This window comes from Podarcis cretensis (assembly GCF_951804945.1).
Source record: "Podarcis cretensis genome assembly, chromosome: 17".
In the NCBI taxonomy this organism is placed as follows: Eukaryota; Metazoa; Chordata; class Lepidosauria; order Squamata; family Lacertidae; genus Podarcis; species Podarcis cretensis.
In genome coordinates this window covers 34049473-34065332 of record NC_137187.1, presented here as the reverse complement: position 1 = coordinate 34065332, position 15860 = coordinate 34049473, and the positions used below count along the sequence as shown (strand labels likewise).

Here is a 15860-nt window from a genome sequence, read left to right as displayed (position 1 = left end):
TTAGCCAAAGAGATACTTGTATGATTTTCATACCTGACGACGAACACGGTTATATACTACTTTTCATTCCTAGCAGTTGTCTTCATGAAGAAATTTTTTTTTATACATGAAGCAGTCCGAAAAACCACTCCTTGTCAGACACCATGGAGCTCCTTCGCTGATTAAGGAAAGTAAAACTTGACTTTACTTCAGTGGAAAGGGAGGTTGGTGAGCAGATTGCTTTATGTTTGGTCTGGGCTGGAAGGGGCTACAATAACCTTACAGCTCTTTTATTCATTATCCTGTGGAGAATAATGTGGGGGGAACCTCGTGCTTCAAGCAGGCACCTCTATCTAGCCCCTGGGCAGTGGCACCGGCTTGCACCCCACAACTGCAGGTGTCTCCAGGGTGCACATGCATGCTGCGAGGCGCACGTACTATGTCATTACACCCTTCGTGGTGTGTGCACTACTATGTCACCAAGCCCCCAGCGAGATGACGTCACTTGCGCACATAGCAGGGCACAGTGACATAGCGTTGCGCGCTCCAGGGGGTGGGTGGGTGTGATGATGTCGCCTCACTGCACTTTATGGGTGCCCTGCACCCTCGTTCAACATTTTGTGGGAGCCATGGCACCCAGGGCCCCTGGGACCCGGCACCTACGCCCCCAGGCCTACCTCTTGTCCACACTCTGCATAAGCCAGCCTTTGCGTCTTTCCCAAGGGCTTTTGCCTGGCTGAAATGTGCCTTCGATCTGCAATAAAGCATCTTGCTGGCCTGGATGTAGTATGGAGACATATGTGTGTGTAGAAACCACTGGGGTGTGTGTGTGTGTGTGGCTGGAATTCAGCCTATTGTGCAAAAATAAGAGCCACGTCCTTTACCCTCCCCAGTTTTGCCTGTGGCCCCACCCACTATTGGCATATGGCAGGGGTCAGCAAACTTTTTCAGCAGGGGGCCGGTCCACTGTCCCTGAGACCTTGTGGGGGGCCGGACTAAATTTTTTTTGGGGGGGGCGGATGAATGAATTCCTATGCTCCACAAATAACCCAGAGATGCACTTTAAATAAAAGCACACATTCTACTCACGTAAAAACACCAGGCAGGCCCCCAAAATAATCCAGAGATGCCTTTTAAATAAAAGGACACATTCTACTCATGTAAAAACACACAGATTCCCGGACCATCCGCAGGCCGGATTTAGAAGGCGACTGGGCCGGATCCGGCCCCCGGGCCTTGGTTTACCTACCCATGGCATATGGCCCCCAGAAGGTTGCTCAGTAGACAATGTGGCTCTCCAGACTCAAAAAGCGCTTCCCCACCCCTGCTAAAAATGTTGTGCTTTCGAGATGCTTCTGTGGCCTCTGCTCCAGCAAGCAGCCATTATACCTCTGGACTCTTCTGCGATGTGCCGAGAGGCACCCTCTTTTCTCAGATTAGTAGGCCTCCCTTTCCTCTCTCTGCACTGGGGTTGCCTGTTCTGAGGCAGCCACAGGTGAAAGAGAGGACAAGGCTCCTCTGTCACTGTTGTGTATTGAGTCAAAGGATTTTATATCTGTATTATTATTGTCTGTATTTGCATTAGGGTAAAGTAACTGCCTTTTGGTTCCAGAGGGTACAGCTACTATTGGTTCATTTAAGCTGCTGTATTTGGATCCTCTGTCTTATTGGTTTCCTCCAAAAGGCAGGACTGTGATTGCCTGATATTGTTTCCTCCAAAATGTATCCTTTCTAGCTAGTTCCCTGTCCCTATAAATGTAGCTCTCCCCTCCTCAGGTCTTAGTCTTGTTGCTTTAATAAAGAAGTGTTACTAGAGAACTGTCTCCAGCATATTATGTCAAGAGAGCTGAAATCACAAAGCCCACGTCACAACAGTCACCATGAATAATTGTAGAGAAGAGGGGAAGTTCAGCAGACCTGGCTTGTCCTATAAGCGTACCCTCCTTCCCCTCTCTGAAAAATGGTCACTCTTCCTATGCAAATACCCCATCCTGATCCCACAACCGCCAACATTTCTCAAATGAATATAGGGACATTCTCTTCTACATCAGGAAGCTTCTCCCGTGTTTGATCTTGCCTCACACATCTGTCACCTTGAGCCAATTACAACCTCTCAGTCTAACCTACCTCACAGGAATGTTGTAAAGAAAAAATGTACAAGCAAATGTACAACGCTTTCAACAGATAAATTCAACAGGAATGAAATAAAATGCTAGCTGTAAGCTGCTTTGAGTCCTTGTCAGAGAAAAAGGTGGGTAATCAAAGGTGGGTTTTATATCTTGATTTTATTCTGTGAACTGCCCTGAGAGCCCCAGGTATAGGGCGGTATATAAATTAAACAAACAAACAAACAACCAAATAGATAAAACAATAAATACATACCAGAGAGTAAATCCTATTGAATTCAGTGAGAGTTAGTTCTGAGTAAAAATGCTTAGGATTGCAGTCTAAGGCCGCCCAGTCTTTACCCAGTTACCTGGGAGTAAGTTCCATTGAATACAGTAGGACTTACTTCTGAGTAGACAGGGTCAGGCTCCATTTTCCAATAAAGAAATAAACACTCTACATGTTTCCTTTAAAAAAAATGGCTGGCTCAGGAAGCATTGCAATTGAAGAATTTAAAGTGGATAAGTTACCTTTGCCTTCGAAATTATAGGAAGGACTTTGTATGCCAGCTTTGCTGTTTCCTTCATTTGGTGCAGGTATTTTATTTTCAGTATAAACAGGACCCCATTTTTCACACACACCCCACACCACTTTTAATTGTTCTCAAAAGTTGTGGACGGGGCAATCGGGCATCAGAGCAGAAATGGGGATGGCTTCTGTAATTCTGGGACTGTCCCTGGAAAACTGGGATGCGTAAGCAACACCTGCACACTATTCAAGGTGCAAGCACCTGCCCCACTGTAACCCAGGCCCCTTACTGCTTTGGCACAAACACAGACACTGCCAGTGAATGATGTCTCTGTGGTCCCTGTGGCAATGGGAAATTTGAGGGAGAAACCTTCAGGAAAGGGCTGAGCGGCAAGCCTCATTGCAGTTAGGCCGTGGCTCCATTCAGCAGCAGATTTTGGGGTGCCATTAAAGTGCAGGGAATTGTGGGTTAGATTTTATTATTATTATTATTATTATTATTAATAATTTTTGCCATTGCTGGGAAGGGGTAGAGGAGGCAGATTGTTCTGCCAAAATGTCTCTGAGTGTCTCTTTGCTGAGGAGGCTATTGAGCGGGGACAGAGCTAGGCCTTTAGAGCAGAAAGAGTGTCTGACAGACTGGAGATATTGGCGGGCGGGCGGGGGGGTTGGATGTCTGGAGTCCTGGCAGGGGTGGGGGCTATATTGGGCTCAGGGATCTCCCCTCAGCCGCCTCTCATGTCCTGAAATTCCAGTTTCAAGGGGTAGAACTTTGAACAAAGCCTCGATTGACGAGGTGCCCGCTGGTGCCATGGCAACGCCGGCTCTGTCTTGCATGGGCAGAGTGTGCCAAGAAGGTGCCATGGTGACGCCCGAGAGGCGCGCGTAAACCTGTGAAATCCCCGCAGCCGAGGAGGAGGGCAATTGTCTGCCCTGGGCACTCTCCTTAAAGAAGGCACATCCCCTTCCCCACCCCATGCCCCGGGTAGGGATGGCTTGGCAGCGGTTTCCTCTCCTAAGCCGTCTCTGTGCAGCTGTTATTTGGGGAGAGGCAAGCTCAATAGGGTGCCCCCCTCAGTTGGCACAGGCTGTGTGCTGGGCCATTGTTGTGCTCTATACCAGCCTGCTGAATAGGAGGTGGCATCTGTTTTCTTCCAGCGATGGGAACTTCATCTCCAAAGCCCTGGCATCAGATTAGGGGGCGACTGGGTTGGGGGAGAGAACACTTTTATTGTCCGAAGGGGGCATTGCGTTTCTATCACTAATGCAGCTCACACAGAGAAGGCAGAGACTCGGTGCCAACAGCCATGACCCAGTCTGCCCCTGGCTGGCAGCTTTGCCAGTCTCCTTGTGCCACCCCCTTCCCTTCTACCCATGCCAACATGCCCACCCCCACCCCCTCCTGGATAGGCTTTCCGTGGGGAACGGGGCGAGTGCTAGCAGGCAGCAGAGCAGACGAAACAAGAAAAGCCGATCTTCAGAGTGAAAGCAAGTGAAAGAGAAAGGGCAGGTGGGGGGGGGGAGTGCAGTGGAATGAGGCGAAGCTGACACCAGGACTCCTGGGTTCTCTCCCATATTCTGGAAAAGCAGAGAAGGGGGTCTAAGTGGGCTGTCCAAAGTCTGTTTCTGGGGCCTAATCTGGCCCGCCGGTCGGTTTAATCTCTGGCCTCTGTGGCAGTTTTATTTCCTGGGGTAAAATCCTTAAAAAAACCCTTGACAACTTAAATCCTAAAAAAAAAGCTCAATAACTTCAACCATTAAAAAAAGCTCCTAAAAAAAGGTCAACAGCTTTGGTCGGCTCTCACGGGCCCCCACTTCATCAAATCTGGCCCTCTTAGAAAAAAGTTTGGACACCACTTTAAGCAGTGGGGCAGGAGCTGGTGGCCCCATTCCATTATTAAGGAAAACACTGTCCCTGATTTCTGCACCCATTTCTGTTTCTCTGTATATTAACAGGACAATTAGTGCCACAATTACAAGGTTTTAAATAAGCGAAATATATAGCTCAGGTACTACTGCGTCCATGGTTTGTTCACAATATATCATATAATGGTGTCACCTTATGCTAGATTGTAAAATGACATAATATACCAAATCCTGCCACACAATCTTCCTGCTACACAATCACCTATTTCATTTTGGAAACTAGTGTTAACAGGCGATTAATAAATGTAATCAAATTAATAAGCAGCCTAGTCCTGAAGTTTCTCTAATACTGGTTGGGGACAACTTTTGCATGGCAGGCTCTACATTTGGTGTTCGGCTCTGCAGTGGTCAAGGAAATTTTTGGATTTCCCCCAAAATTAAAGAAATAACTCCTTTTCCAAATTTGAGGAGGACGTTTTAGTTATTATTATTAGTGGCACTGTTGTAGTTATTGTTATTATTGTTGTTTATTAGCCTTTATTGGCATAAGTTTAAACAACAAAATCATAAAATCACCCAAAGTCATCCAAATACATTAATAATCCAAACATATACAATATGTAAAAGACTAGATAGCCACCACTGAGAAAAGCTGGCAACTTTAAATTTTGCTTTAAAAATCTCGGCACTGAATATGCATCAATAAGATGTCTGATTTATCAAAAATGGTGGGATAGCATCATCAGCAAAGCCCCAAACATAGGAGGCTTGTCTCTGGAAGACAGAAAGAAGATTACCAGTATCAGACAAATGAAGGTGATATGTGTGGATTATAATCTAAACAATCGAGCAGGATAGAACTTTCTATGTTATCCATCCTTTTCAGGTAGCAAAAGGGAACTGGAAATCTCTATACCTTGCTATATGACATATCAAGCATGATTCCACATCCATCACCTGCTCTGGGATCCTTTAGAAATGGCATTAACACGAGCGGACCCCCAGTGTCCCTCCCTAACAAGTGGGAAGGCTTTTGTGATAAAGCCGTACAGAAGTGGGAACTGTCTTTGTAACGTGAAATTTCCTTCCAAATGTTGTTATTATTAATGCCTTATAAAACCACCGCTAGTTTTATTTGGTCAGCCCTTTTTGGGGTATTAAGAAAATAGATTAAAATCATTACACAGATCCTATTTATGACTTTTTAATTGGATATTGTACGGTGTACTTTTATGTGTTAAGACTGTGCTTCGGGAAATGGAATATGAGTAAGTTAAACTATTTGGATCAGTGAGTGAAACGCTGGCTCCATCCCCTCCCAAACCACCTACACAAGAGCAAACAGTCGTGTGTGTGTGCGTGTGTGAGAGGGTTTTCTCCATCTTTCACCTCCCTTCTTTTCTGCCCGCCCCATGCCCACTTAGCTCCTTGACCCTCCATCTCCATTCAGACTTCCCTTCCCACCTCTTCTTGCCCCCCAAATTTGGTCTTTTCCTGCTGCCCCTTGCAGCGCATGTCTTCTCCTGCCCCTCTTTGTGTTCTGCCTCCCCAACCTTTCAAGTGAAGAAGGATTGAACTCTTATTCCTGACAACCAGTTTTCTATGTACAGTGCTATATCTATACGGATAGTTCAATTATGTGACACACACCCCATGAGACAGCCCAAACAGAGGTTCACTACCTCATCTGCTTGTGAGAGCAGATCTGTGTACACACCAAACATTGAAAGCGTGTTATTTCCCTCTAGAAACTCTGGAAACTGTAGTTTACCTTGCAAAGAGCTATAATTCCCAGCATCCTTAACTATTTGATGGTGCAACCGTGCTTGTTCACATGTCTGCCTCCAGCTGTATGTTTAAAAGTGGAAGATTGTGAACTGACATACATATAATGGCTGTTAAAGGGTGGGAAGTGTGTAATGTTAACTTCAAAAGAGGCCATAAATTGGGGGGGGGGGGTCCCACCCCTCCAATTGCCTGGGGTATTTTTCCTCCCTTGGCTGGTGGTTTGCTTCCAATTTTGGAGGTGGGGAGAGTAGTGCCTGAGGCAACTGAAGCCTCCCACACCACTTTCTGCATTATCAGGGAAGATACATGAACAGCCAATGCACGTCCTCTAACATTTCTCTGATGAAAATAGGGACGTCCCATTCCATAGTAATAATTTTACTATTTTTACCCCACACATCTTACTGGGTTGCTCCAGCCACTCTGGAGCACTTCCAACATATATTAAAACATAATAAAACATTAAACTTTTTTTTTTTAAAAAAAACAAACTATAAAGGATTGCTTTCAGACAGTTCGGGGGTCGGATAACATACCCTCCAACTTTTCTCCAATGAAAATAGGGACATCCTAAGGAAAAGTGGGACATTCCTAGATGAAATCAGGACTCAGCTATACTGCTGCAAATAAAATGATTTAAATGTGTTGTAAGGTGCAATATACAAATGTGACACTAGATGGCAATGGTGAGCTATGGCAAATTCAGTATATATTTTTCAGATTTTTTTTAAAAAAAAGCATTTTCACAGCGTTTTTTATATGTGTGTAGATGCCACCTCAGAAACCGGGACGGCTTCTCCAAATCAGGGATGACCCTAGAAAATAGGGACACTTGGAGGATCTGCTAATGAAGATTCTCCTCAATCCTGAGGAGGCCTGTACTTCTATATCTCTTTGATATACTTGCCATACTGTATTTGCCATACATATTCAGAAAAGTGAAAATGCTACCTGTTTACCCATGTGCACATACACACAGACGTGAATTGTGAGAGTGAGAAAAATCTCTCTTCCTCCAAGCACCGTCATTTGAGTCACATTGGTAAGGAGCATAACTGCACCTGAACATCTGCAAATTCTGACACCCCTTCCAGACAGCTGCTTACTCTAGCAATGTTTTATCAGTGACAGGTTGCTGAATTAATATACCTGACATATTTTAGCCACATTTGGACTGTGCCAATCTTTATGTGCATCACTGTTAGTCAAAAATGACTTGCGGGATAATTGCGGGTGGCGCAGAATAGATAGCAGCACCAAACAAGCAGACCATCGCCCTTGGAGTTTGGTTGTCAGCTTTTGAAAGCTGCTACCTCAGCGCTGTTTTGATCTCCGTGCCGCACATTTGCAGGTGAACATGCTTATCTCCATGCCATGAAATGTTTTATGGGCTGATCTCTGCAGATAAATCCCTGTTAAAGGCACAAGAGAAGTCTGGGCCATCTTTCTTCAAAGCGCTCCCTGTCAAACTCCTTGTGCCGGCAACTACATTTGCAAATAGCATTGCGTGCTAAAGCAATACCTTGCTTAGAGTGCAATCTCAAACAGAAAGGAAGGAAATTCATGTTTTGAAAGTTGCTCAGTTTAGAATTAATTTATCAAGAATTTAAAATACTTATTAAATAAAGGGACCTGCAAATGTTCAAATTCTCTGAAAACAGCATGAAAACATTCTATTTTAAAAGCATTTTTATTTTATCTATCTGCAAACAGTTAATATTTACTCTGGCATCTCTATTATTTTTTTAAATTGTGTGTACACAGCGGTGCTTTATATGTGTATGCGGATAATGGTTCGGTGTGGTGCTACAAGTAATACCTATTTGATTTTTTTGCACCGAACGATGATCACGTCATATTTTTCATCTCCAGTTCCCATTGCTAACTATTTCAATACTTTGGGCCTTTTCACCCAACAGGTGGCTTCTCTTCCTTTTGGTGCAGCTGGCTCCAATTGTTTACAATTTACTTGATCATCTATATTTTGTCTGCTCCCTAATACACTCCATGTGGGTTTACATACATCCACAGTGTCCACGTACCTTTGAATTAAACTGGAGAAACTGGGCTGCCCTGGGAATGAACCGACAAGTTATGCACACCTGCCACCCTAGGGTTTCAGAGGGTCTTTTGCTGCATATGAGGGGGATTTTTTTTTATGATTTAAGAGAATAGCAATGGTGCAATGTCACCACACTTGCGGTGAAATTATGCTGCAGTTTTGCACAGATGCGCAAGAGATTGTTATGAAGTAAAAGGAGGTAAATGGCACTATCTATGTCACCTTTTGTGCCAGAGAGTGTATAGCCACAGGAAGAACAAACAGGTACACAGTCAGCCCCTAGGTTTTCAGCATGGATGTAGATCAGCTGTCCAAACTACCTGTTAGAGGTACGCTTGGCATTTTCACTGTACAGTTTTTGGCGAATGCTGAAGGCTCGATTCTCTACCCAGGCTTTGACATCTGAGATGTATGCTTTCAAGACCCGCCCTATTCCTGTGACTGTAATTTGTTTTATCCTTCTTAATACTGAATTTTAAATGGTTGTAAACAGGGCCGTCTTTAGCAATATGCGCCGCTGGGGTGCAAAGATCTGCCCAGCGTCCCCAAATTTGGTTTAGCCAACCCCCAAATTAACTTTAATTGAGGGTTTTTTTAGGGGGGCAAACTCAAAGTTGTTGAGGAGGGGGGCAAGGACTTTCGATCCATTGCTTTTCACTGCCGCCAATCGAGAGGGACCAGTATACAGTAGGTATACATTTGGCCTCCCCCCAAATTTGGCGCCCGGGTGTCCCGCACCCCTGGGTAAAGATGGCCCTGGCTGTAAACCACCCTCAGTTCTGCTGGTGAAGGGCTGGTAATTTATTGTTAAAATTACTACTACTACTACTGTTACTATTAATTTACTGAGCATATTGTTTAATATTTCATGTATATATTTCTCACTGCAAACAGCAGCTGCTGGGCTCCCTGTTCAGGACTGGGGCTGCAGCATGTGGGGAGAGAAGGGTTCGACATTTTCCATCAGGGCACCGATCCTAATGGAGCCCCACCCCCACAGCAGCAAACTGCTATTTGGCATGGGAGCTGACGCTCTGTTTCGGTTTGGCATTGGCTCAAAGAAAGTCCAACGTTTGACAACAAGCGTAAGTTTCACAATGAGTCCTGTAGCAGGGAGAACTTTCACAGACTGTACGTTCGCACCAGCCTAAGACAATTTGATGCCTGAGGCTGTGTACACATTACCATTTTCTCTAGCTCCAGTGCACACCCAGCACTGGCTTTTGAATCTGTGTGCACACAACACTGCCCACAATGCATAGCTGTCTTGTAGCTTCTTGGGAAATACCTTAAGAAATACCGCATTGCACATGCGCAGGTGGCGGCTTCACGAATAGGAGCCTGGGGGCGGGGAGACCAAGCAGGTAATGTGCATCAGGTAAAGGCATCTCTGCTCCCTTTCTGGTGTGTACATCAATGTGCAACTGCACTGACCTTGTTGTGTTTTAAGCAGCTAATACGTACGTAACGTCAGACTGGGAATCCAAATGGTATTCCTGCTAACTCGCCCCGACTTGGTGGAACGCTCTGTCACAAGAAACTAGGGCCCTGTGGGACTTGACATCTTTCCACAGAGCCTGCAAGACAGAGCTGTTCCGCCTGGCCTTTGGTTTGGACTCAGTCTGACCCTTATGTTTTCCCTCACCTTACGGTTTTGATCCATGGGCTACTTTTAAAATGAGGCTGCATTTTAAATTGCATGTTAACCTGTATTTTAAATTGTTTTTATTCCCCCTATTATGTTTTTATTGTAATTTTACTGGTGTTAGCCGCCCTGAGCCTTGCTCTGGCCGGGGAGGGCGGGGTATAAATATTTTTTTTATTGTTGTTGTTGTTGTTGTTGTTGTTGTTATTATTATTATTATTATTATTATTATTATTATCTAACATAGGGCACAATCCCTCTGAGAAGCCACCCTGTGCTAGCCTCACCAAATAGAAGAAGAAGAAGAAGAAGAAGAAGAAGAAGAAGAAGAAGAAGAAGAAGGGGAGTTTGGATTTGATATCCCACTTTATCACTACCCTAAGGAATCTCAAAGCGGCTAACATTCTCCTTTCCCTTCCTCCCCCACAACAAACACTCTGTGAGGTGAGTGGGGCTGAGAGACTTCAAAGAAGTGTGACTAGCCCAAGATCACCCAGCAGCTGCATGTGGAGGAGCGGGGACGAGAACCCGGTTCACCAGATTACGAGTCCACTGCTCTTAACCACTACACCACACTGGCAATAGGAATTTCCAGGACCAGTTCCAGGTTCAAGCTCCCACTCAGCCTGGCAGTTTCCATTCATTCCAATGCAGCTTGGCCAGAAGTGAGTGACTCCCCTTATCTCATGGTCAAGGCACCTCTGAATCTAGAATATAAACTGCCCATGTCATCCCATATTAGGTTAAACCAATGGTTTTCAACCAGTGTGCCATGGCACCCTGGGTTGCCTTGAATGATGGTCAGGGGTGCCAGGGGCAACACTGGCCTCTGTCCCTCTTTCCTTCCCTCCCTCCTCTGATGCCCTCTCCTATCTCGGCCTCCCAAAGGCTTGCACAGGTGTTTGTTGCAGCAGCCCTGGCTACAAGCTGTGCAGGTGAATGGTGCCTCTGGGGCTGGCCAGGGGGCAGCTCAGAGACCAGGGGCAGCAGTAGCGGCTGCCCAGAGGACTCCGAAGGAGAGGGGAGAGGGGAGGAGGCCGAGGGAACACTCCACAAGGGAGGGTGTTCAGAGAAGTGTGAGAGGTTGCCAGTTCTACAGGCTCCTGAGCCCCAAAGGTGCACCCTAGGAAGAAGGTAGTTGGTCAAGGGAGCCGTGGAGATAAAAAGGTTGAAAACATCTGGGTTAAACTATTGTGAGATGGTACTCAAGAATTCTGAAGTGTTATGGGCTACTTTAAAATGAGGGAGACACACACTGAAATTTGACATTCGTGGGTTTCTGAAGCAGAGGTACTTATGTGACCATGAGCAGAAATCAGTTGCTGTTCAGCCTTTAGTTTTGTCTGTCCCTAGCACCTGTCTGGGCAACTTGTATCGGTGGTAGAGGCAACCAATGACAAGAACACAGCTGGCAATGTATGCGGTAGGTTATCTCACCTGGGTTGCCGCATGGCAATGTGTGTGGAAGATATGGCAGCATTTGTGTTGATGCCACATGGTTTCCTAGATTATGTTAGGGAAGTCACTGTCTCTGGTTACTGACTTACAAAATGTGGGGGAGTGGAAGTGGCCTACCGCACCGGGTGGTGAACGAAGACAGAATGCAAAGCACTTTACTGTAGAAAAAACACACACCCAACAATCATCGTATTTTTTGTTTGACTTGAAATTATCTCATGGACAAACCAGAGTGACAAAGTAGGAGTTGTCAAATTGATGTGCGACTCAAATGCTATGGGAGTAGTGCTCAAGAACAGCGATGAGTTAGTAGCTGGAAGAATGGTGATGTAGATTATCATCATGATAAAGGCATCAAACACCAGCTATTACTTCCCCTACTTCTAATATTTTTATATTATTATTATTATTGTTATTATTAATCATTTTCCTGAAAAAATATAAGGCAGTGTACAAAATTTAAAACACAAAAATGAAGAATCGGTATAGTTACTTTTCAATAGATTTGCTGTAATTGATAGCAAGTCTAATAAAAGTCTAATAAAATAACAGAATCTCAGTCAGAAAATACAAAACCTATAAAAAATAGCAGATTTAAAATCACAGTAGCCAACCAAGCCTGCTGAAACAAAAATGTCCTTATAAGATACCTGAAGACCTACAGCAGATTACTAGTGAGCGCAGAAAATGACGTCAAGATACTGAATCAATAAAATATATTTCTGTACCAGATATATATATATAATACTAAAAATGACTTTACAAGGGTAAACTTGTTGGCCACACGAGACATACAAAAATAAGCCATAATATTAACATTATGGTTTATATTTGTACATCTCATTGGCCAATTAGATTATCCTTGCAAAGTCATTTTTAAGCGCGCGCGCGCGCACACACACACACACACACACACACACACAGTAAAGGAATATATGTTAATTACTGAGTATCTTGACTTCATTTTGAGTACCTCTTCTATGGTCAGGAGATATGTCCTCTAGGTTTGTTAGAATTCTAATGAGAACACTTCATAAATTGGTACCCACTACGATGGAGAATACACACACCGATGTGATTTCACATATCTACAAGATTTCCATCCTTGACCTTAATTGCTAGGCAGGTTCATAAGGAAGTAGATAGACAGTCCCTAATGTAGATGAGTTCTGGTCCATTTAGGACTCTTAATACTAACATCAACACTATAAAGTTGATATAAACGAGGTCCAGAAACAAATAGGAAACCAACGACGGTAGAAGTAATATATCACCAATGCAAAATACCACCAAAAATTTCCTTCCTTGATGTAGAGAAACAAGGTTTAGAACAGTGGGGGGTGGGATTTCCTTTAACCCATTGACTTATAGAACTGTTGTAGGCAGCATACAGCCTGACTAGCAGCTGGCAAGTTCCTAATAGTTATTTTAAAAAACAAAACAAACCTCAGCACAGCCACGTACTCACTGGTTGGATTTAAGTGAGCCAGTACTATTCAACCTGAGCCCCACATCTGTAATAATAATAATAATAATAATAATAATAATAATAATAATAATACTGGCCTACTTTACATGGTTGTTGCAATGATTATTGAGAGTATGTATGCAGAGCACTCAGAACACATAAAATTACCTGTGCAAATTCTACCTATTTTAGTGGTATTATTGATATTAAAGCTCACACAACATTCAGCATCTGAGGTCCTGCTCTGTGTGCCCCTGCTGACTGAAGGTGCGTAATAGGAGCAGGGTCTTTTCAGTGGTGATACCAAATTTATGGAATGCCCTCCCCATAGAGTCTAGCTTGGCCCAACACCAAGCACTTTCAGCATCAGGCAAAAGAACCAGTTTTTCAAGAAGTCCTTCAGAAGCAGCTTTAATATTAATATATATATATATTGCAGGGTTGGGGAAGGAAAATTTTGCATGCAAAAGTTCCGAAGTTCAATCAGTCTCTGAACACAATTGTCTGACTCAGTATGACAGCTTCCTGTGTTCCTGTGGTGGATTAAGCAGCATTTACTGTTGTTTTGCTGCTGGAATGAGGTTTGTTTCCCTGTTTTATTGATGGTTTCTGTTTTTTTATTGTTCTGGGACTTTTTATTTTCATTCAATTATTCTCTTTTGCTGTTGTTTGTCTTTTAGTTTATCGGTTTGCAGTTTGATGTTTACTATTTAAATAGCTGGTTGTAAGTCACATTGACTTCGCTTTTTTAAAAAACAAAACCCTGAATGAGTCAATGAATGGATGGATTTTCTGACCAGGTTTTGAGCCTTAAAGCCCCACAATGTATCTGATGGGGCTGGTGTTAGGAATTCTTCATTTGAACAGCAGAAAGCAGGAGAAAGGAGGACTTTGGGATCATTATGCACACCATCAGGAAGAGTAGGTAGAAAATTTGGGAGTACCACTTAAAGGCAACAACTTTTCAATGATTCTTATGATGGGGAGTTTGGATTTTAAGCCACCAGCACCAACACTTTTTGCTGATTGCCTCTGCTATCATTATTTCTACAAAGGAATTGGCATGCTCAACATCACTTGAGATGAAAATACATGCAGCCTTTTCACCACACGTGCACACTGTTCAGCATGGCAAACATGTACATGGGAGTACATGCAGATTTCCTATATTTCTGTCATATGTGAGGGAGCCCTCACACCACCCAAATACATTTCAGGGTGGACCAGAATGTGTCAGGGATGACCCATTGCAGCTGACACTATTGGGCTTGGAGTCATTGTTCCCAAATTTATAAAAAGAGAAAGACAGAGAGAGAGAGAGAGAGTTGGGAGAGGGGGGTTATGACTCTCTCAAGCTAGCATGTCACCTAAAAAAAAATTTCTGTTCAATGATTTTCATAGTTAACAAGGGTACCTACAACATCTTTGTTTTCAATTCATAGAGTCCTTTCTACAAGTCAGTTGCATTCAGTGTGAGGCACTGCTGTCATAGACCTTGTGAGGTTGTAGGGGAGCAAATTGGGGAGGGGGGGAGAGAAAGAAGGCGGGTAATGATCTTTCATTCTTTCGCTTAGTAGGATGTGACTTTTTTGACAGCCTTCTCACAGAGACCACTTTTTCGTGCTCTCTCTGCATGCTGTGGGAGAGTCAAACTTCAAAGCACCAGCCATTTCCCCTCCCCTCCTTCTCAGAGGAGTAAATAAACAGTAGGGCTAGGCTTGAGCATCTCAGTCAATTCCTTCCCCAGGCATGACAACGCCCACCTGTGCCCCACATTGCCTGCGTTGTGCTGACACCAGCAAAGTGGAGCCTTTAACATTATAGAATTGTTTTAATTTTTGTGTGTGACAGTGAACTGCCTTTGGTCATTCAGAAGTGAGACAGAAAGTTGGGAATGAAATATATATCTATATATTTAAAACACAAATAAAATATCCGTCCCAAACCACCCCGTCCCCCTGGCACTGCCCTTTCTACCTACCTAGCTACAGCGTTGGCACAGGTGGTCCCATCCTGCCCTTGCAAACGTCTGCAGCAGTCAGGAGCCAGACAATTCTGCCTGCAGGAGAACTGCCAACAAGCCAACACCAGTTATAACAGCCCTCCCCTTGTCCCACCCTGCTGTTGCCAGTGCCAGCCCCCTCTCCTCCCTTGACAGGGCAGCACAGTGGAATTCTTCTTCGCTGGACAAAAAAAAAAAAAACGCCCCTTGTAGTGCTCCATAATCCCTATTCCCCCTCCTGGTGCCCCTCTCTTCCCAAAGCTGCTGTTGTTTCTCAGAGGCTGCTAGGGACCAGGGACCACACTCTTTCCCCTCACTTTGCAAACTAGTGTCGTCTCTTAAGTGGCTGTTTGTCCTGAAGCCATCGCATCTGCCACACCAGGGAGGCCGCTCTCGCCAGTTGCTTTCGCTCTCCCAAGCTGTGCTGGGCTCGCCTTTCCCTCTGCCACAACTGTCCTGGAATCCACAGGTGCCCTTCCACACCACCCTTGTTCTTTAAACCAGGACAGATTTCCGGGCTCGTCATCCTTCACACTCTCTGCTCGGCGGCAGTAAAGCACTTGTTTTGCACTCCCAAGGAGGGCCATACGCTCAACATCCCACCCTGCCCGCCTGTGCCTGTAGTTTAAAAGGGATGTCAGAAAGTATGGCAGTCTAGAAAATATCCTTTCTTGCCTGAGGCCTCGGAGAGCCACTTCTAGCCAAGGCTGACACAAGCGGGCTAGGTGGAACCCGTGGTATAAGGTAGGACTATACCTCCATCAATAGTCATCAAGGAAAGGCAAATGGCACCTCCAAAACAGGTGGTGCAACCTTTTGCTGGTTTACTTGGTTTTTTTGTTTTGTTTTGTTTTGTTTTGTTTTTTGTAAATGCTGCCCTTACTTACCTGAGCAACCTTGCAGGGCTCTAAGGAAGGACCTGTGCCTCTTGCCTCTTAACTCACACTGGTATCTGAAG

General features: G+C 44.5%; 1 long non-coding RNA gene across 2 annotated transcripts in view; it reads right to left on the bottom strand.

Annotated features, from left to right (window-relative positions):
• LOC307206574 overlaps window positions 1-14959 on the bottom strand; it is a 33179-nt gene extending 18220 nt beyond the window's left edge. For both annotated transcript variants that reach the window (XR_013834369.1, XR_013834370.1), the window contains exon 1: window positions 14882-14959. This is a non-coding gene — a long non-coding RNA (uncharacterized lncRNA). The remainder of the gene's footprint in view (window positions 1-14881) is intronic.
• Window positions 14960-15860: the final 901 nt, after the last annotated feature.